The sequence below is a fragment of the Macaca mulatta genome, chromosome 3, assembly GCF_049350105.2.
Source record: "Macaca mulatta isolate MMU2019108-1 chromosome 3, T2T-MMU8v2.0, whole genome shotgun sequence".
NCBI classification, from domain to species: domain Eukaryota; kingdom Metazoa; phylum Chordata; class Mammalia; order Primates; family Cercopithecidae; genus Macaca; species Macaca mulatta.
In genome coordinates, this window is record NC_133408.1 from 179,797,415 (window position 1) to 179,818,906 (window position 21,492).

The 21,492-nt window shown below is 46.5% G+C and overlaps 1 protein-coding gene across 2 annotated transcripts in view; it reads left to right on the plus strand.

Moving 5' to 3' along the window:
* The window catches only part of TBXAS1 (thromboxane A synthase 1), a 194,930-nt gene that overhangs the window by 132,479 nt on the left and 40,959 nt on the right, over window positions 1–21,492 (plus strand). The window lies entirely within an intron of this gene.

Genomic DNA, 21,492 nt, shown 5'->3' on the forward strand with positions numbered 1-21,492 from the left:
CTGACTTGGAGCTGCCAAACAGAGGGACGCAGGTGTGAGCCAGAAAAGAGAGCTAAGCTGGAAGGCAGGAGTGGACAAAAGGACAGGCCAAGCTGAAGCTGGACTGAAGACTGGAAGCTGAGGAGGAGGCTCACAAATAGAATAAGGGAAGATGGGGCCCGTCAGCGCCCAGGCCAGATTCTGGGCATTTCTTCTAGATGAGGCCCCTCTTGATCTCTTGTAGCAGATATAATGAGGGCGCTGGGCAAGACTACTTTATCACCTCATTTTTTCCTCTGGATGCTTGTGTGTGTATAACTTTGGCTCGTGAGTTGTTAAAGAGATTCATTTTTTAAACCTGTGCTTTAAAAGGAAGACCACCACAATGGAATGCTTTCTATTACGTTCTGATATGATTGCTATTACATTCTGATATAATTGCTATTACATTCACAGTTTTGGAAGGTGGTCTGTTCTGTTACTGGAACCATCAAAAAATGTTTCATACAGTGAACTGAAAACCACTTCCCAGGAAATTCTACTTTTTTCTTCTACTGGGGAAGTAAAGGCAAAGTCAGTGTCTCTTCTTCACAGCAGTTTTTTAATATTTGAAAACTGCATTCACTGTGTCACTAATTAATTGTCTTAACTTTAGGCTCAACATGAGCTTATGGTCAACTTCAAGTTCTAAGTAGTTATGACAACTGCCACGCTGGGCCTTTCCAAACCCTGCTTACACAATTGATTTATTGAGCCTAGATGCAAGAGTTTATATTTATCCTTATTACTGTTCAAGTCAGTCAAAATAATTTTGAATCTTGATTCTGCCATCTGTTGTATTAGCAATTCCTCCAGCCTCGTGTCATCTGAGACTTACTAAGCATGTCTCCTATTTCATCCAAGTCATTGATTAAAATGTTGAACAGGACAGGACTTCCCTCCAGATTGACATTGATCCATTAATCAATATTCTTTGGGCATGGAATCTCAACAAGCCATGAATCCAAATAACCCTGCAACCCATCTTATTCTGTTTTATATGCAGTGGTTTGTGTATTTGTTCTTAAATTGAGGAAAGGGGAGAGGGAGGGACCAACGGTGACTAGGGGGCATTAGCGCAAAAGAAGTAAACCGAGCTTGAAGGGAGGCAATCTATTAGGATGCATTTAGTTGCAGATAACAGAACCCCAACCCAACTGATTTAAGCAAAACAAAAACAAAAGTAAAAACAAACAAAAAGACTCATAAATGTGTATTTCTGAGTACATTTAATTGAGCAGCTCAGGAATAGATACGGCTCCAGGCGAATCTCTGTCTTGGTCTCAGACTGGTGCACAGGTCCGTTTCTGTCTCCCCAGTTCTTGGCTGTGCTCTCTTATATTGGCCCCATACTCTGTCATGCTATCCTCTCAAAGCCCCAAGAAGCCTGTCAAGAGTGTCTGGGACTACACACTTCCTTGCTTGTAACCAATGGAGAAGAGAGGGTGTGTGGCTTAAAATTCCCAGACAGAGTCACCCTGACGAGAATGCTTAGGTTGCTGCCCTTTTTTTTTTTTTTGAGGTGAAGTTTCACTCTTGTTGCCGAGGCTGGAGGGCAATGGCACAATCTGGGCTCACTGTAACCCCCACCTCCTGGGTTCAAGCAATTCTGCCTCAGCCTTCCAAGTAGCTGGCATTACAGACATGTACCACCACAACTGGCTAATTTTGTATTTTTAGTAGAGACGGGGTTTCACCATGTTAGTCAGGCTGGTCTCGAACTCCCGACCTCAGGTGATCCGCCTGCCTTGGCCTCCCAAAATGCTGGGATTACCAGCGTGAGCCACCGCACCCGGCCCGCTGCCCATTCTTGAACCAACTCCTCTGCAGCAAGGGGAATGGGGTCCCTGATAGGCTTACACCAATCAGACTCCAGCCCTAGGTCAATCATGCTCAAGTCAATGACTGAGAACTCAGGAAGGTGACTTCTCAAAGGAAGCTTAGCATGCTGTCCCAGGAAGGCATTGGAGGGAAGCCCAACACTCTGGTCTCAGTAAACCAGAAAGCACTTCAAATTAAGGGTTTTGAAGCATCTAAAGAGTGTCCAGCAGTGTAGTAGACACGGCAGAGGCTAGGAGAGGGGGCAGAAGCTCTAAGAGACAGAAGTCAGATCCTCATCTTGCAGGAATTCAATCACCAATTGAGAAGCAATGTTATGTCTATGAAACAATATCTTCCTTCCATACACAGGCCTGCAGGGCAGTAGAAGGCAGCAGATAATCAGGTCTAGAATGTGTGGTGTCATTTAGAGAGCCACGGGACCACAGGAGTCGATTCCACCAGCTATAACCATAGTCACATCCAGTTATGTCAATCTGCCAGGAGGACACAGCAAGTGTTTCCATTCAAAAGCCCTCACGCGTGCACCTTTTACCTCTGGCATGGCCTTCACTGGCCATGACCTCAAGGAGGGTGTTGTCTCACAACACCCTGGCCTCCTTCAATGCCCCCAGCCTAGGAGCAGGGCTTTTCCTCCCAGAGGACCACATGTTAGGCCACGCGCAGTGGCTCAAGGCTATAATCCCAGCACTTTGGGAGGCCAAGGTGGGTGGATCACCTGAGGTCAGGAATTCGAGACCAGCCTGACCAACACAGTAAAACCCCATCTCTACTAAAAATATAAAATTAGCTGGGCGTGGTGGCACATGCCGGTAATCCCAGCTACTCAGGAGGCTGAGGCAGGAGAATCACTTGAACCAGGGAGGCAGAGGTTGCAGTGAGTGAAGATTGTGCCATTGCACTCCAGCCTGGGCAATAAGAAAGAAACTCCGTCTCAAAAAAAAAAAAAAAAAGAGAGACCCACATGTTATTATGGGGCTGTACAGAATGTTGCAAGGCACTGAGAGCCCTTGGTCAAATAAACAGATTACAGCAGGTCAAATTTTTGAGTTTAGTGTGCATAAAACCATAAGGGAAGACTGCTTAGAATGGACATTCCAGGGTCCTGACCTCAGGGGTTCCAATTCCATAAGTCTGGGCTGGGGCCCAGGAACCCGCGTTTTATTTTTATTTTTTTGAGATAGAGTCTCGCTCTCTCGTCCAGGCTGCAGTGCAGTGGTGCAATCCTGGCTCACAGCAACCTCTGTCTCCCGAGGAACCCACGTTTTAAGTAAATGTTTCCAGTGATTCTGATACAGGTGGTCCCTGGTTCCACTTTGAGAAGACAGCCTTAGATCCTCAAGGGCTCAGATCCCTCTTCCAAGAAAAAAAGCAGGGTTCAAAGCCCTCCTAAGCCATGCAAGCCCCAATGTGATTTTCTTCCTGTATGTAATAGCTGGTTGTTGGGGGGGAGTCTCTGAAAAATGGGAATATCTACAGCTGTCTTTTTCAAAACATACATTTGGTAGTCACAATAATGTTGCTTTGCATAGCCTTGCACATGGCACCCACTCAATGAATATTGGTAGGTTTTCTTTTTTTCTTTTCTTTCTTTCCTTCTTTTATTTTTTTAATTTTTTTTTTTTTTACTATAATCAGAGCTCTGTTAATATGGGCCATCTGTCAGGACATGGAAATGCAGATTAGATGTTCACACATTAGATATTTTCCTGAAAATATTCCTGAAAATTTGCATGTAAAGTATGACTTGTTATAATTTTCCTGCTGGTTTCCATTCAACAAATATTTCTTGAGTGCCAGTTAATGCCAGACTCTGGGGCTCCAGCCCTACGCACGAGGGTGTTCTGGTCTAGCTCTTCTGTGACATCCCTGTAGAGCATCCCCATGCCTCATTAGATGGCCTTCCCTTGTATTTGTCAATGAGATTGCTTAATTTGAGCTCTAGAGTTTCTTCTCCCCGAGCAATTTCTTTCATAGCAATGCACCATGGGAATCTGATGAGAGCTACATCCCTTCCTCCAAGAAAGAGCAGATATGTGTATGGCATCAGTTCAGACTCTTCTGTGGACAGTGATAGAAAATTCAGCCCGGATTGTCTCAGGGAGCTTACTGACCTCTATAACTGAAAAGTCCAGAGGGCAGAGCTGCCTTCAGGTATGGCTTGATTCAGGGGCTCAAGCCCTGTCCAGGTTGTTCTCTCTCCCCATCTCTCAGCTCCAATTTCTCTGGGCATACTCCCTTCTCAGGCAGATCTCCCCTAGGGGTCTCAAGACAGCTGTGTAACCAGTGTTCTGAACAGTCTGAACTCAGTGAGGTACCTACTTAAAACCATTCAGTGTTTTTTTTGTTTTGTTTTGTTTTGTTTCATTTTTTTCCTTTAAATGTGCTCTGATGAATCTCCTTTCCCTGTCCATGATGATACCTTGGACAGATCTCAATGATTTCTGGTCATTTTGGGGGGCATTAAAAAGTCCAGGCCAGTCTGACCCAGATGAAAACTTCAGTGTCAAATCCAACCAGTGCTCTTCTGTTCTCGTAGCTCAGGCTGACCTGTGGCCTGAGGACACTGCCCTGGGGAGGAGTGGTCGGTTTCTTCCCCTTCCTTCTATTCCTCCCCCACCCCTGCTGGTTCCCTTTCTCCTACAGGAGTGGGGCCTGTGAACGGATCCCCAAATCCTGCCTACCTGGGGCTGCCCTCAGTGCCTTCCCCAGGGGACCTCTAGTGGGGTAGATGGAAGACGTATTCAGAGGGCTCCCAGGTCTGACGTCCTCACTGCATAATTCCCTGCCAGGAAGACAGGCTCCAGCTCCTACCACCAGCTCCTGCCCCAAGGCTGCTTGGTGGGGAATCTTGGGCAGGTTACCAGCTAGATGGCTCCAGCTTCTATGCCTTTCCCAGTGTCCACCCGGCCCATGGGAAACACACAGCTGGGCCACACCCACAGTGGCCACCTTCTGCCCTTCTCTTCCTCCCTCCGCCTTGCCATGTCTCTCCAAGTACTTATCCTTTGCTCTAATAGGTAAAGAGGGCACATCAGCAATTCTGCTGCATGAGCAGATGGCCAAGGAGAATGCCCCACCTCTATGAGTGGCTCTGCTGAAGACCCCCTTCCTTGGCTTGGGAGTGGGGAGGACCCTCTTCCCTAGGCCAATGACTCCTTGCTCTAAGTTTTCTTTGAATCATTCTAGTGTCTTTATAGGCTGAGGATGGGGGTAGGAGAGAGCAGGTTCAAGTTCAACAGGAAGAAGCAAGAGTCTCTTTCCTGGAAGTCTCAGCAAAAGCCTCCTGGCATCTCAGTGACCTCGAGAGGGTCATGCACCCACCCCTCAACCAATCCCTGGACCCCAAGGGAATATGATCCCCTGATTGGCTTAGACCTGGGTCATGTGCCCCATCCCTGGAGTTGGTGGCTAGGTGAGGCCTTACCCGAACCACTGAGCTCTAGAGTGGAGGAGAGGTGGATCCCCAAATCGCTCTTACTAAAAGTGGGGTAAATGGCTTCTGGGTAGCCAGGAAACAGTGTGTTTGCCCACCCATGTACATAGAATCCATGGCCCCTAGATTAGAAGCTCTCACTTCTCAATGTCCTGTTACGTGATCATGCTCACCTTCCCTCTGAACTTTTAAAATCCAGTTTGCCAAATTAGAAGGTATAAGTCCGGCAGTGTCTGGAACAGCCTGATCTTGCCTATTTCTTGCAAATCATGTGGCCACTTCATCCCAAGTTTCCTGTGATTTCTGCAGGGCCAGTCGGTCCAGCTCAGCAGTTTTGCCTTATTGCATCCTTCACCATTTGAGAAGTGAAAATGTCAGGCATGAAAGTCAATAATTCAGATTCTCTACTGTTAGCAGTTCTAAACCCCTGGCGCATATAAGGATACTCAAAGGTCTTCTTCACTATCGGGGATTTGCCTCTGCGTATGCTGTCTGGCAACATCCCACCTCTCATCCCATAGGGCCTTGACTGCATTTCTCCTTTCAGGATATAGATTTTGCTTCCAGCTTCTAAAACAGTTACAATCCACTTTTTTGTTTGTTTTTGTTTGGTTTCATTTTGTTTTGTTTTTGAGACAGTCTCGTTCTGTTGCCCAGGCTGGATGGAGTACAATGGCACAATCCTGGCTCATTGCAACCTCCACTTCCCGGGTTCAAGTGATTCTCTTGCCTCAGCCTCCCGAGTAGCTGGAATTACAGGCGTGTGCCACCACACCCAGCTAATTTTTGTGTTTTTAGTAGAGATGGGATTTTGCCATGTTGGTCAGTCCGGTCTGGAACTCCTGGTCTTAAGTGATCTGCCTGCCTCAGCCTCCCAAAGTGCTGGAATTACAGGCGTGAGCCACCACACCCGGCTTCAATCCACTTTTTAATTCATGCCCCCAGACTAATTCTTTCTGGGCCACATGTGTTTTCTTTCAAATCATCTTGTTTGGGGATTTTATCTGGCCTCCCCTTCTCTTGTCCCACCATCAAAATTCAGTTTAAAATCTTCTTTCTCAAGTCCCCCAAACTCTTGGAGAAGTCTCTTTTTTCCCATGTTGCCTTGGTCTATGGAAAAGGAGGTGCGTTCAGTAAATCCAATAGTGGAAGAGTGGGAAAAGGTTTGTACCATTTGTACCACTCGTAAAGCTGAAAAAACCACACCATTTATTTAAAGAGACCTTTGTTATATGGATGCTTCATTGTGTTCTCATGTAATTTTGGAAAGGATGAGAGAGGAAAAAACGCAACTTCTTTTCATATAAATTGTGTCTTTTATAGCTTTAGTGTTCTATGCTGAAATTATTGACTTTTGATCTGGCTAAACCATTCTCTTTTCTTCTCTTTGGTGCCGGACTGTGCCAGCCAAAATTTATGACCCATTTTCCTTCTGCTTAATTGTTGTTATAAATCTGCTGTGCAGAACCCAGTTGTAAATTTATCACAAACTGGATTGGATTGATATACAGCCTCTCTTTAGGATAATTTGAGCACAGTTATGCCTTAGAAGGAAGGCCAAATTCTTAAAACTTCTCTTGAAGAGCTGCTTTGTAACCATTATAAATATCTAATTAAAATACAACTTACTCTTTCTTTTTCTCTTAAGGATAAAAGAACATTCTGTGCTGGTTATTTCAGCTGATTAGCTCACGCTGCTATGTGAGCAAGGTTGAGGATTGTTTCCTTGAAGCAGTCAGAGGATCTCCAAGAAGAAAAGCATATTATGTGCTTACAAATAAAAAAATAGCCATTTTGCCCCCAACTAGCTTTTTCATGAGTACACATCCTTTGTCACAGAGGAAAGGTTGGACAGGAAAAAAAGTGAATAGCTTAACACAAATGCATCCTCACTATGTAAAAAAAAAAAAAAAGTCTCCCCATGTGGATCTCACCCAGGGAGTAGGGCATGGTTGACTTTGAGATCAAGTAAAAAACTAGAAATGGGATTTTCCCCATGGGGAAGGTTTCCTCCCCTGTGCCCAGGTCTGCTGGGGTCGGGCTACCCACAGTTGTCGAGGAGTAAGTTCAGGAGTTCCCCATCAATTCAGTCCCCCAGCCACACAGAGGTCAGAGGTGCTGCGGAGTCTCTGCCTTCTGACAGACCCCATAACAGCACAACAGGACAACAGAGCACGAAGCCACAGGGACAAGGGAAGAGGCAAAACAGAGAACGCCTTACAGCCCTAATGCTGAAATCTAAAACAAAGAACAGGGACACTGCAGCGTCAGAAAAATGGCAACGGGCTGCGGCAGCGGCCCTTGGTTAGAGCATCACAAAGTTTAACGTGCATGGGAACCACCCGGGAGTCGTTACATCTGCAGATTTTGATTTAGCAGATCTGGGACGAGCCTGAGGGTCTGCATTTCTTTTTTGTGATTATTATTTTTTATTTTTGAGACGGAGTCTCACTGTCTCCCAGGCTGGAGTGCAGTGGCACGATCTTGGCTCACTGCAGCCTCCACCTCCCAGGATTAAGCGATTCTCCTGCCTCAGCCTCCTGAGTAGCTGGGATTACAGGCTCACGCCACCCTGCCCAGCTAATTTTTGTATTTTTAGTAGAGATGGGGTTTCGTCATGTTGGCCAGGCTGGTCTGGAACTCCTGACCTCAGGTGATCTGCCCACCTGGGCCTCCCAAAGTGCTGGGATTACAGGCATAAGCCACAGTGCCCGGCCAAGGGTCTGCATTTCTAACCGGCTCCCAGGTGATGCTGATACCGCCGGTCCATGGCCCACACTATGTACAAGGAGCCAGATTCTGAACCATAAGTACTGTGTCTCTGTCACGGGTGCCGGACGTGGCAAGCATGTATTCCTCATGACACTTAACATGCTCATGCTCTGCAGTGGTTTACCTTCTGCTAATAAATCTCATGGTTTCACGATTATTCCATAATCGTGATGGCACTCACTTTATTGAGTGGGAGATGAAGTGATGCGGGAATGAGCCAATCCTAATACATTTTAGAAGTGTATTAATCCTAAATAAAGCCTCAAATCATCTATTTCCTTCAATAATTGTTTCCATGGTGGGAGGCTAGGGGGTGCTTTTGAGTTGATTTAAAGTCATTTTCAAAGCAGATGAAGGTGGCAACCTGAGCTTTCTGTCAGGACATATGTGTAGACTGGAGACCTGTCATATCCAACGGGACCCATCAGGCCAGCCCTTTGAAGCAGGGAGCTCCACCTGCCCTCTTCACTCCCCTACGCCCCTTGGTTGTAGACAGTAGCTTCCGGTGCCATGTGGGAGGCCATGCCAAAGTACTGTAGCCAAAGAGAATGTCCCCTGATGCCATTTCTTTGGTGGCCTAGAACAGAATCTGTGCTATTTTCACTAGAGGAATAGGAGCTTCAGCAGGGGGCCTTGGAAACGTATCCTAGGTACCCACCTCCTGTCCTTCCTGGAAGCATCTGGCCCTGGGAAGTAGCATCCCGACCACTAATATCAGACAAAGGGAGGAAAAGTAGCATGGGCTGGGAAGAGGGACCTCTCTGGGTGTGTACCTAGAACTCTATCTTGGAAGTTAAGATTTGTGGTCACTGCTACCACCGCACCAACTCCCAAGACACAGGATACTAGGGACTTCGGTGCCCCATCAGTGGACAACTCAGGAGTTCCCAAAGCAGGGTGACCAGTCAATCTGGATCAGGTGGCAGGGCCTTGGATCTTAGCTATCCATTTCATTATTATGCACACAAAATTATCTTAGAGATCCGGGCCATCTGCCCATCCTCATCCTGGGGATACCTCTGGGGAGGCAGGCTGTGCCTCCCAGGAGTCATCTGGGCCGCGAATGGGTGCCAAGACCTTCCTCTGCCACTACTCAGGACTCCGGACTCCTCCACATTCCCTGGAGATACTCAAAGCCCGTGCCCACAGTAACCCGTAGGGAAACTGACCTGCTCTGCCTGGGAAGCTGCTCCCAGGAGCCTCAGCGGTGGCAGTCAGGAGCTCAGAGACCTGCTGCGCCTCTCCCTGCCTGCTCTCTCCTCCCTCTCCCTCTCATCCCGCCCCATTTCTCTGTTTTCTTTCCTCTTTTCTCTCTTCATTGTTCACAGCACTATTTGGTCTCCTTCCCCTCTTTCTCCTTTTATTCTCGTTCTGACTCTATTCCCAGGTCCAGAGAGGCCCAGAATCTTCCCTGCTTCTGCTCCACCTCCTGACCCACTGCCCCCCTGGGAGCCCCTGGTCATCCCAGAAGCCTGTGAGTGCACGCAGCAGCCAAGGCCCACATGCCTGCAATGGGGGTGGCACGGTGGCACGGTGGCACGGTGGCACGGTGGCACGGGGGAGGTAGGGTGGAGAGCAGGACGGACTTGCCAGTGTTTTATCTGGGCTGCCTAGCTTAATCAAGTGCAGCACTCCAGCACTTTGAATTTTTAGCAATTAATGCCCCAAGTGCCCCTCCCACTGAGTCCCTGCAGAGCAGAGGGAGGGGCACCTGCAAAGAGGAGTCTCTCCCGGGAATGGGCCGCACCAATCGGCACGTATGTTGTGTCTTTCATGTAGCAAATCAGAGTCTTTCATATTCAATTGCTGGGCCTCTAGAGGGGCCAAGCTTTGCTAAGCAAATAAGCTCGTGGGGTTGGTTCACATCCATCCAGAAAAGCAGGAATGAAAAATAAACTTGGGAACGTCAACTCCACAGGTGAAGCTCAACCTTCTGTGCATCCGCTTGGCATGGAGCTAGATTCGCAACTGAATGGCTCGTTTATTTAACTGTTGAGCACATTATGGGCTCTTAAAATATCAAAAGAATGGGTTTGAGTCCCAACAATTAGCTCTTGAAATAAAAGAACAAACATACTTTTTTTTTTAACTTCCCCAGACTCTGTTGACCAAAGTCACTTTGACACCAGTGGAGTGGAAGCTTCAAAATGGTATCATCTGGTGGGAATTTAAAGACTTCCTGTCCCCCAAAAAACCTTCTCATCACTGGGCTTAAAATTTTCCATTGGGAGGCCCTGGCTTTGTTTTGACACATGATGGTCTCATCCGTTATTAGCACATCACTCGTCTTGGGAGGGGAATATCATCAAGTCCCAGCTAGGATGTAAGCCGCACGACCAGGAAGCCTCGTCTGCTGGGTACCTTGGTAGGTCCTAGGGCCGAGCACACTGCCTGGCACGTGAGAAATAGGGGTTGAGAAAAGTTTGTTCACTCTTTCTTTTCTAGAGACTAACTCCAAGCACAGATTTGAGGGGGGACGAGCAGGGAGTCACAGTAGATAAAGCTTGTGGGTTACTGTGCCCAGCGAGAAAGGGGTCGGTGGAGTCAAGGAGAGAAGGCACTGTGGGGGGAGATGGAGGTAGGTTGAAGGCAACAGTTGGAGTCCCTGTAGTCCTACAATTGCAGTGCAATTGCCCAGAACATATCATGCCAAGAAAAGGAGGGAGCCTCAGCCCTTGGCCTCCAAGGGACCCTCTGGGGACGTCTAGGGCAGCTTCCCATCCAGGACAGATATCTGAAAGATCAAGAGGCTGGGCTTGAATGCTGCTGACAACATAAAACTTACTACCTATGTGCCCTACCGCTGCTGTGGTCCGCCTCCTCCGTCAGCTCATGGTATTTGAGCACCTACTAAATCAGCAAATTAATAGCTTCTGCCTCGGGCTACTTCCACACTCCACTAATAGCCAATCACTGCGCATCTCAGAGCCGAGAGAGGAAAGACAATTGAAAAATCAGTCTAGAGTAAGAGAACTTTCCAAAATGTGTGCTTATGGCCCAGACACTCCTTTCACCCTAGGTTTTCTGGAAAGTCTGTTTTGCCCCAGGACTGTGGACAGCATTATGTTTTGTTTGGTGAGCTTTCTTTTTTTTTTTTTTTTTTAGGTTATGTTTTATAACTGAATAATGGCATGTGTGAAAATATCAGCTACCAGACTCTGTTAGTCCAGGCATATGAATATTCCAGATCAGAAGGGATGTTTGACTCCCCCTGTGAATTGCAATGCAGAAGGTTTATAAAGTTAAGCATTTAGAAATCTGTCTTTAAAATTTAAATATTTAGATTGGGTCTCTAGGACACAAAAGGCAATTCCTGTTTCTCACTCACTTAATTTGATTTTTTTTTTCTTTTGGTCGCACAAGTTGTTTTTCAAAGCCTCATTCCTTGAATGTTCCCTATAGGAGGAATGTAATTAAACTCCACTGGCCTCCCCCTGCTGGGACCAAACAGGGGCCAGAGCTGTAGGGAGCATAAAACAGATACCCTGCGAAAGAATCCTTATTATAAAGATGAGAAGAGAATCAACTTCCCTCTGGTTATGAACAAGAAGCTTTAGAAAGCCACCCAGGCTCTTTCTGCAAGGCGCTTAGTCTCCAAACCATTTTAATTAGTAATTTAAGACTGGAAGGAAGGGGATAAACTCCTCACCTCCTTAGCTATAGGCAAGAACTTCAACTGGGTGAGTAACCGGTTTAAGTGGCCGAGAAGGAGGGAGGCCTGGAGGGAGGGTGATTCCTTAAAATGAATCAACTTTTTCACGAAAATGGCATAGCTAGATATCCTGGCGCACAGTCAGTCGCTGTTTTTGCGGTCCCACTTCTTAAGGCAGTTCTCACCCCTCACCAGAGGCAGGCACTGCCTCTCTCTGGGACACTCAGCTGGCATCAGAGAAAGAAGCTTGCGCTGAGGGATGGCTCCCTCACACCGGGCCAACCTAGATTTCTCTCCGACCAAAGAGCATGCCTCCCACCAAGCGAGAAAGTGGAAAGATCCTGGCAGGGAACCCCGAGACCCGGGTGCTAGCATCATCCCCGCCATGAGAGCCCACGGGGGCCTTGAGCTGACACCCACTGGCAATGTGACGTGAATCACTGACATAATCCCTTCCTTAGTTTTTCCGTCTGTAAAATGGGGATAGTAACATTATGTAGCTCATAAGGCTGTCACCGAGATTAAATGAGTTAAGAATACACACTTGGCTGGGCACAGTGGCTCACGCCTGTAATCCCAGCACTTTGGGAGGCCGAAGCGGGCAGATCATGAGGTCAGGAGATTGAGACCATCCTGGCTAACACAGTGAAACTAACACAGTCTCTACTAAAAATACAAAAAATTAGCCAGGCATGGTGGTGGACGCCTGTAGTCCCAGCTACTTGGGAGGCTGAGGCAGGAGAATGGCGTGAACCCGGGAGGCGGAGCTTGCAGTGAGCTGAGATGGTGCCACTGCACTCCAGCTGGGTGACAGAGCAAGACACTGTCTCAAAAAAAATAAAAAATACACGTGCAACGTTTGAACAGTGCCAGCATTATGTACCTGTAGCTACTCTCATTCCCCTCTCTGCGACTCAGTTTCCTTATCTGTAAAAGAAAAAAATTGGACTAGACCTCTTCTCCACTATTGTCGATTATGATGATGATAAATGAACGTTCCTACACCAGATCCTAAACTAAACAAATGTTAACTTGATCCTCACAAAGCCTGTGTGAAATGGGAGTTGTCGCCATCCCCATTTCATCAGTGGGGAAAGAGAGGCTGGATTAGTCAGGGATCCCCAGAGGAACCGAACCAATAGGACAGAGAGGGAATGACATTCATTTTCAGGAACTGGCTCATGTAATTTATGGAGTTTGGCAAGTGTGAAGTCTGCAGGGCAGGCTGGCAGTTTGGACCCCCCGGCAGGCGTCAACGCAACAGTCTAGACACAGAATTCTTTCTTCACCAGAAAACCGCAGTTTTTGCTCTTACGGCCTTCAACCGATTGGATGAGGCACGCCCATATTATTGAGGGTAATCTCCTCAGAGTCAGCTGATTTTAAGGGTTAACCATGTCTACAGAAGACCTTCCCAGCAACCCTGGGATTCATGTTTGATTAAATAACTGCACACTATAGCCTAGCCAAGTTGAAACGAAAGACTAACCATGAGAAATAACTTGAGAACATAAGGAAGTACCCTAGGATGGGGCCTAAGTTGGACAGGCACTCACGTCTTCCGACTGCTTAGTCTGTGTTCTTTTCAACCTTGTCTCTAATATTCCTGGATACCGTGGTTCTGATGCCATTCCTCAGTGCTCTGCTGTTCTTGCCTGACCACGTGGGTCAATGGTGGCTCTGGCATTTCTATAAAGGGGATTTCAGGGCTGCCTGCTGGGGAGGGAGGCTTGAAGCTATGTCTGCACTGCACCTTCACAGCACTGAGAAAACGCCTGTCATCCAGGAAGACAGGCAGCCCTGTCCTCGCCACAGTGCCTGCACCCTCATTGGTCACCTTTGCAGGCATCATCTGTGACCTATCGTCCAGGCTCTGAGCCCTGAGGATAATAAGTTTCCCTGGAAGGTCCTGGTTTGCTGGGGCTTTTTCTCCCTCTTGCCATGTCTTTTTCACGGTCCATCCTCTGAGTTTGTGAATTGTCTTTCTTCGTGGCCCATGTGGCACAAGATGAAGAGTGCATGGGCAGCTTCTCCCCTGACGTCCCTACCTCCCTGACGCTTAACCCACATAGGGAAAAACATTCCTGAAACAGAGACGTCACCTCCAGGGTTGCTTTCTACCACTGCAGTCACCCTGCTTGGTGCCTTTCTCACTTCCATTTGTAAGTGATCTTGTCTCCTTCCTTGTAGAAAGCTTTTCGGCCATTCCAGGGGTTCTCCTGGGGTTCCACCCGTCCGGGATTTTCCACGAATTGCATTTCCTTGTAGTTTGTTTTCATCGTGTTCCTTGTTAGGGAACATTCAACACACACCTGACATTGGTGGGCAGCCTGATTGCCCCCGGCCTCCCCTCTGCTCATTGCCAGAGCTACCTCTGCACAGAGGAGTCACTCTCCTCCCACTCTGGGGCCTCTGTCAGGGGCCAGGCTTGATGCTGTCGCCAGCCAGCCCTTCACTGCTGCCCAGTGCCATATTCATCTCCATTGAGAAAAGTCCCTGGGAAATGGTTGGGAGCAAGGGGACAGCCCTACATCCTGAGATCCTAAGATCGGGGAGGCGCTCCCTGCATTCCCAGCTGGAAGGAGACCAGATCGGCCACCCTCACCAAATTCCCAGATTCTCTGACAGAAGCAAGCCAGTCCTTGGTTTGAACGGGGAATCAACTCAGGATGATAAAATAGATGCCAACTTTCCTATAGGTAGAATCTGACTTCAGACAGCAAAAGACTCTAAAACAGCTTAAACTCCTGTATATGCCTTCTCCTATGCATGCCGCCAGTCAGACCAAAGGCCACATGCCAATCAAGGCCCAAGAGCAGCCAGGGGTATTTCCATGTCCTCAAGAACTTTTACAAACTGTAGCTGCTTTGGTTCCACCCCTGGAGATTCTGGTTTAGTGGGTCTGGAGTGAGGCCCGGGCTTCTTAAAAGCCCCAGCAGATTCTAAGGTGCAGCCAGGAGGAAGAACGGTTGCCAGAATCCCATGAGGCACAGATGCAAATGTGCATAGTGACATTGGGTTGCGTTATCAATGGCAGGACTGACTTTAAAACACTCCGCATCCTTACTGGAGCTGCTGTTTGCTTTTTAGAAAAGTCCCTCATCAGATTATCAGGAAGTCGTGGGTTTTCCATGATCATGCTGTGGTCAGATCCAGCCCAACCAGAGAGCCAAAAACAAAATAAACATACAAAACAAACAAATAAACCCCAAATCCCTGGCAAGCCCCATGAGATGACTGCTCTGATAACATTCAGCAGACAAGCCTGTTTGAAATCATCTCAGAATCATACCAGACCCAAACCCAAGAGGTCATCTGGTCTGTACATTGACTCTAGGAGGTGTGTTAGTCAGTTTCATGCTGCTGATAAAGACATACCCGAGACTGGGCAATTTACAAAAGAAACAGGTTTAATGGACTTACAGTTCCACATGGTTGGGGAGGCCTCACAATCCTGGTGGAAGGAAAGAGGAGCAAGTCACATCTTACGTGGATGGCGGCAGGCAAAGAGACAGCTTGTGCAGGGAAACTTCCTTTTTTAAAACCATCAGATCTCGTAAGACTTATTCACTATCACGAGAACAGCACGGGAAAGACTTGCCCCCATGATTCAATTACCGCTTACCAGTTTCCTCCCACAACACACGGGAATTGTGGGAGTTAAAATTCAAGATGAGATTTGGGTGGGGACACAGCCAAACCATATCAGAGGGTGAGGGGCTATTTCTCCATGTTACAGACAAGGCAACTGAAGCCTAGGGATGTTCCATCACAGGCCCACACCTTATCTCAGAATTAAGAGAAAATGCTTCTGGCTGCCAGGGGTGGGGTGGGGTGGTGTGGGGTGCAGAGTCTCTCCCCCTACCACGACCTCCATCTTTTCCCTTTCTCTGAAAATCTCATTTGATGATTCCCCAGCCTGGCTGCAAATTAAAGATTTGTAGACCTGAAAGATGCTAATGATGGTTATCACCACCACCACCACCATCGTAACAGTAAACATTTATGGAGCGCCATAATTATTCATAATAAATTTTATGTGTTAAATAAATCTGACCTAGCTCTATAAAGAAATAGGCCCTGTTAACCAAAAATATTGGATAAATTAAAAGTCTCCTAGAAGCGTCTGATGAAAGGATCTCAAGTTCCATAACACACGGCCCATTCAGTGGTGGTTTCTGCGCTTGATTCGCTGTGGGTCACTTAACAATGTTGGGGGTACTGTCCACCTCCCAGTGCTCAGTCTGCGGCTTGTGGTCAGCTGTTCCTCCGTGGTGTCTGTGTCGGCTGTGTTAAGGCCTGCTGCAGAAACAGCTCATTTCCAACCTGTTTTTCTCAAGCAGCGATCCTGTGGGGTCAAGTCAAATAATATTAATTATGATAGAAATAACAAGAGGCCAGGCACAGTGGCTCATGTCTATCATCCCAGCACTTTGGGAGGCAGAGTTCAGGTGGATCATTTGAGCCCAGGAGTTCGAGATCAGCCTGGTCAACATGGTGAAACCCCGTCTCTACTAAAAATACAAAAATTAGCCGGGCGTGGTGGTGCACGCCTGGTGGCGCACGCCTGTAATTCCAGCTACTCAGGAGGCTGAGGCAGGAGAACTGCTTGAATCCAGGAGACAGAGGTTGCAGTTAGATGAGATCGCACCACTGCACCCCAGCCTGGGTGACAGAGTGAGACTCTGTCTCAAACAAAAAATAAATAAATAAAGGAAAAAAGAAAGAAAGAATAATAATAAGAATTACCATTCATTGAACACGTGCTCTGTTCTTGGTGCTCTTGGTGCTATTCCAGGAAATTCTAACACCAATTAGATATTTTCCCCCATTTTAAAGATTAAAGCGGCTGGTGCAGTGGGACACACCTGCAGTCTCAGCACTTTGGGAGGCCAAAGTGGGAGGATCACTTGAGGCAGGGAGTTCAATACCAGCTTGGGCAACATAGTGAGACCCCTGTCTCTACCAAAAAAAAAAATCAAAAAATTAGCTGAGCCTGGTGGTGTGTGCTTGTACTCCCAGCTACTCAGGAGGCTGAGGTGGGAGGATCTCCTGAGGCCAAGAGTTGGAGGCTGCAGAGAGCTATGATGGTGCTACTGTACTCTAGCATGGGCAACAAAACAATAGCCTTGTCGCCTTGTCTCAAAAAAAAAAAAAAAGACTAAAGTGAAATTGAAACTCAGAGAGTAAGTGACTTGAAGGTAGAGGCAGAAACACAGGCTGGATTTGAATTTGATCCTCTGGCTCCAGAGTTCCTGGGAGTTATCTTGGGAATGACTGCAGGGTCCGAGGTAGATTGTTCTAGGAGCAGGTGCTTATCTAAAGTGGAATGGCACACACTGACATACCATTAGGAATTCTATTTTCTTACCACCACGGGAGGCAGGTCTCTGTCAGGGTGATGAGAAGTTCCCAAAGTCATTTGTCCTCTCTGGGGTGTCCCCTCTCTGTCTGCTGTCACTAAATCCCTAACGACATTACAGCAGAATAAATGGCATTTTTAACTTCAGCTTTAAGCAACAAAGAAACACTAATAAGTCAAGATGTGTCCATCTTTACCATAAAAAAAAACAAAAAAAATTGCTTCAATAACCAATAAATAGATCAAACAACACAAAAATAAATAGCAAAAGACTGCAGGGCTCGATGGCTCATGCCTGTAATCCCAGCACTTTGGGAGGCCGAGGCGGGTGGATCACCTGAGGTCAGGAGTTTGAGACCAGCCTGACCAATATGGTGAAACTCCCCTCTACTAAAAATACAAAACTTAGCCTGTCTCCTGTCTCCTGCTCCTGGCCTGGCATTCTTCAAAGACTCCTTAAGGCCACCTGGCTTCCGGTCCACCTCTAGGCTTCACTGTCTGCACCAGAGTGGGCATGGTGGCAGGTGCCTGTAATCCCAGCTACTCAGGAGGCTGAGACAGAAGAATTGCTTGAACCCAGGAAGCGGAGGTTGCAGTGAGCCGAGATCACACCACTGCACTCCAGTCTGGGCAAGACAGCAAGATTCCATCTCAATAATAATAAATAAATAGCAAAAGAAAGAAAAAACCCTCAGCTAAGAAGTATATTGTTGTGTTTTTGGGGTTTTTTTAATGTAACATTTGACAAGTTTACATTTTCCTTGTCTGCCCTTGGGTGCCTTAAAATAAAACTCTATCACTATTTGCATGTAACATTGGGTTTTTTTTTCCCCCATGTAAAATCCACATATCAGGAATTTCTCTATTCATTCTGTCCCCTGGGTTTCTTCCCTCAGGAATAATTCATATGTCAAACCTGTCATTTATCGATTTATTGCTGTACCTAGTAGCGTTTTTCTCCCTGCCCTCAAAATTTAGCTTAAAGACCACTTAATAAGGCATGTGCGGGTCCTCAGACTCCATGAGATTTCTGCTGATATGAGCCATAATTTAGCAAAACAAATCCTGCTCATTGCGGGCATCTAAATGGCGTCCTGTTCAATTTCCATATGTGCTTTTCTTTTCTAAAGTTACGGCCTACAACTAGAAGAAGGGATGAAACATCGCCCGTACCTCCACATCTTATTTCCTGTATCACTTTTCAAAGCCCTTGGAGATGCAAGGCGGGTTTTTCTGATGAGTTGCGAATCAATGCAAATCGTCTGAAATGAGAGGTGGCCCCTGGGTGTAATCCATCCTTGCTGGTGCCCCGTCTTGGCTACACATTTCCAAAAACCAGCACCTCCCAGTTGTCCATGTCTGGTCACCAGAGGCCCCTCTCCTCAGGTGGGAGAACCAGAGATCAAAAAAGAAACAGGTTTCTCTCCCTTGGAATTTCTCTTCCTTAGTCATTTTCAGAAAGTTGGGAGTCAGCAGCTTTAAGGAGGAGTTTCATATCATCTCTCCTCCACTTCTTCCCCTCATTTCCTCCCCATCCTCTCCTTGGAGTCCTTCATCAATGTCTCTATTTTCTGTTTGGGATAAACAGAGTCCCTCTTACCTGTCCAGGCCTCACCCGCCTTCCCCACCCCTCTTACCCCCCAACCCCCATCATTTCTGCAGCCAGCCTGTCTCCTGATCCTGGCCTGGCATTCTTCAAAGACTCCTTAAGGCCACCTGGCTTCCGGTCCGCCTCTAGGCTTCACTGTCTGCACCAGAGTGGAAGCTGTCATGTGCCCTCAGCAACATTTTACCCCTCCCTTCCAGAACAGACACGGGCATTCCTTCCACAAGCAGTATTCCACAGTTAAAAAAAAAACTTATAAAAGTGAAACCAAAAATACTGGTAGTGTATTTTTGTCCCTTCAAGAGAATGATAATCATCAGTAAAAACAACAACAACAACAACAACAACAACAACAACAAAAACTAAGCAAAGCAGCTTGAAGATAGGCTGAAAGCATGTATCTACGGATGGCTTGTTGTTGTTTTGTTTTTGTTTTTGTTATTTTTGAGACACAGTCTTGCTCTGTCATCCAGGCTGGAGTGCAGTGGCACGATCTCGGCTCACTGCAACCCCCGCCTCCTGGGTTCAAGTGATTCTCCTGCCTCAGCCTCCTGAGTAGCTGGGATTACAGGCATGCACCACCATGCTCCATGCCTGGCTAATTTTTGTATTTTTAGTAGAGACTGGGTTTCACCATGTTGGCCAGGCTGGTCTTGAACTCCTGACCTCAGGTGACCCACCTGCCTCGACCTCTCAGAGTGCTGGGATTACAGGCATGAGCCACCGTGGCCGGCCAGAATGTTCTGAATATTAAACTAGCTGACTGGTGGACATGAGCTGTGCTGTGGAAAAGTGAAGCAGAATGGCTTTTTCTCCCTTGTGTGTGATCACCAAGACGTGGACGGCACAGAGATTCAAAATACAATGCATTCCCCTTGCTCGTCTGGTCAAGCTCACCTTCCTATTGCACAGGGTTGATTGGTTGGAGGCTGCCCACCTCTAGCTGAAAGGCCGAGACAGTCTTCCCTGTTATTTCATTACCAAGCTGTGTTTCTTAGGCATTAAAATGGAGGGAAAGCAACCACTGGCTCCTCACTGGGATTGTTCTTGAGGATTCCAGACAGGCCATAAGTAATTCCATGAGTCGCTCACAAAGGACCTGGCCCTGAAGGTCTGTGGCTGCAGCATCCAGGCGAGCCAAAGGTGTCAGTGCCACCAAAATGCAGAGAAAACTCTTATCAGAAAGATGTCATTTTTTTCCCTAAATGTCATATATACAATTTTTATTGGAGCGTGATGACAGATAATGAATAACTTAACATAAATTTGCATAATACAATACAGTTGTTAATTTATGATCATATTAAAACACAAAATTTTGTAGTTTGAAGCAGTAAAAAGTCTTAATCTTCTGAAACTTTCCCTCTTGTTTGTTATTTGCTTATGAGTTATTTAGGGTTGTTAGATAAAATACAGGTGTCTGGTTAAATCTGAATTTCAGATAAACTGTAAATAATTTTTTAGTGTATCTCGTGCAATATTTGGGACATACTTATACTAAAACATTCGTCATTGTATATCTGAAATTCACATTTAACTGAATGGTTATATTAATATTTTTATTTGATAAACCAGGCAACTCTGTACTTCATAAGCAGCTTAACCTCTCTCTACTGGCTCTTCTCTGGCAGGGCAGAGGGAGGCTGTTCTATGGGGAAAGGCACTTACTGCAGGGACCTTGATATCTTTCGACTGTGGGGGAGGCTGGCTGTCCTAGGAACACTAACAGAGTCAAAGAGATCAGACCAGAGAGGTGCCAGTGCAAAGGGGGAAACTGAGGCAGGCAGTACGCCTAGGCTTTCTTGACAGCACCGGTGTATTACAGCCCTGTTTTTCAGATTTTTTGGACTATAACCTCATCATAAGAAATATAATTTATAATTCAACCCAGAACACACACCCCTTGTAAATGGAGCAAAAAGTTTTATGAAACATGTCCCCTTCTATGTACAATCTGCTCAACATCCTGTTCTAGTCAATTTCATTTCTTTAAATGCCACTCTTAATCCCCGAAATTGAATTCATGGATTGAATTCATGGTCTCCTAAAGGATCACAACCCACATGTTCAAAAACACTGGGTTAGAGGGTCACAGTTCAGGAAAATGAATGAGGAGGTTTTTCAAAATCTACTTTACAAATGAGGAAATGTATCAGATCCCTTAAGAGCTTTTCCAGGTCAATTTTTGCTCATTTGTGGCCAAACTCGAAATAAAACTTAGGTCCCACAACTCCCAAGCCTGTGTTTTCTGGTTTCCTTCCACCACTCTTTCTAGCATCCATTTTCCTGGTCTCCACGTTGTAATACACATTCTGGGATCCACATCTACTTGTATTATTTTACATAATTATATTACTTGTATACTATTTCCTTATCACTTCATAGTCTTCTCAAATTTCCACGTTTTATATCATTTCTGATCCAAACTGATTACATCATTGCTTATGGCATGTACTTGACCAATATCAACATTTAAACTAAATCATCTTGGTACGCACCCTCCGATCTTTGGCATCTTACTGCCCTGCCCCACCCCCCAACCTCAGCTCCCTATTTTGGTGCCTCAGGAAATCTCAGCTGTGAACCTTCCATGTGCTCTCTCTGGGATTGATGCCATCCGTGACATAAGGAAAACATAGAAACATAAAAGCACACAAAAAACTATTATTTGTTGTCATTTGTTCTCCCTAATCTAGGAAGTAGGTAGGGTATCTGTTATAAAGATTCCCTTCTAGAGTCGAGAAAACAGAGGCTCAGAGAGGTTAAGTGTTTTTCTCAGGGTCACACAGCAAACACAGAACTCCAGT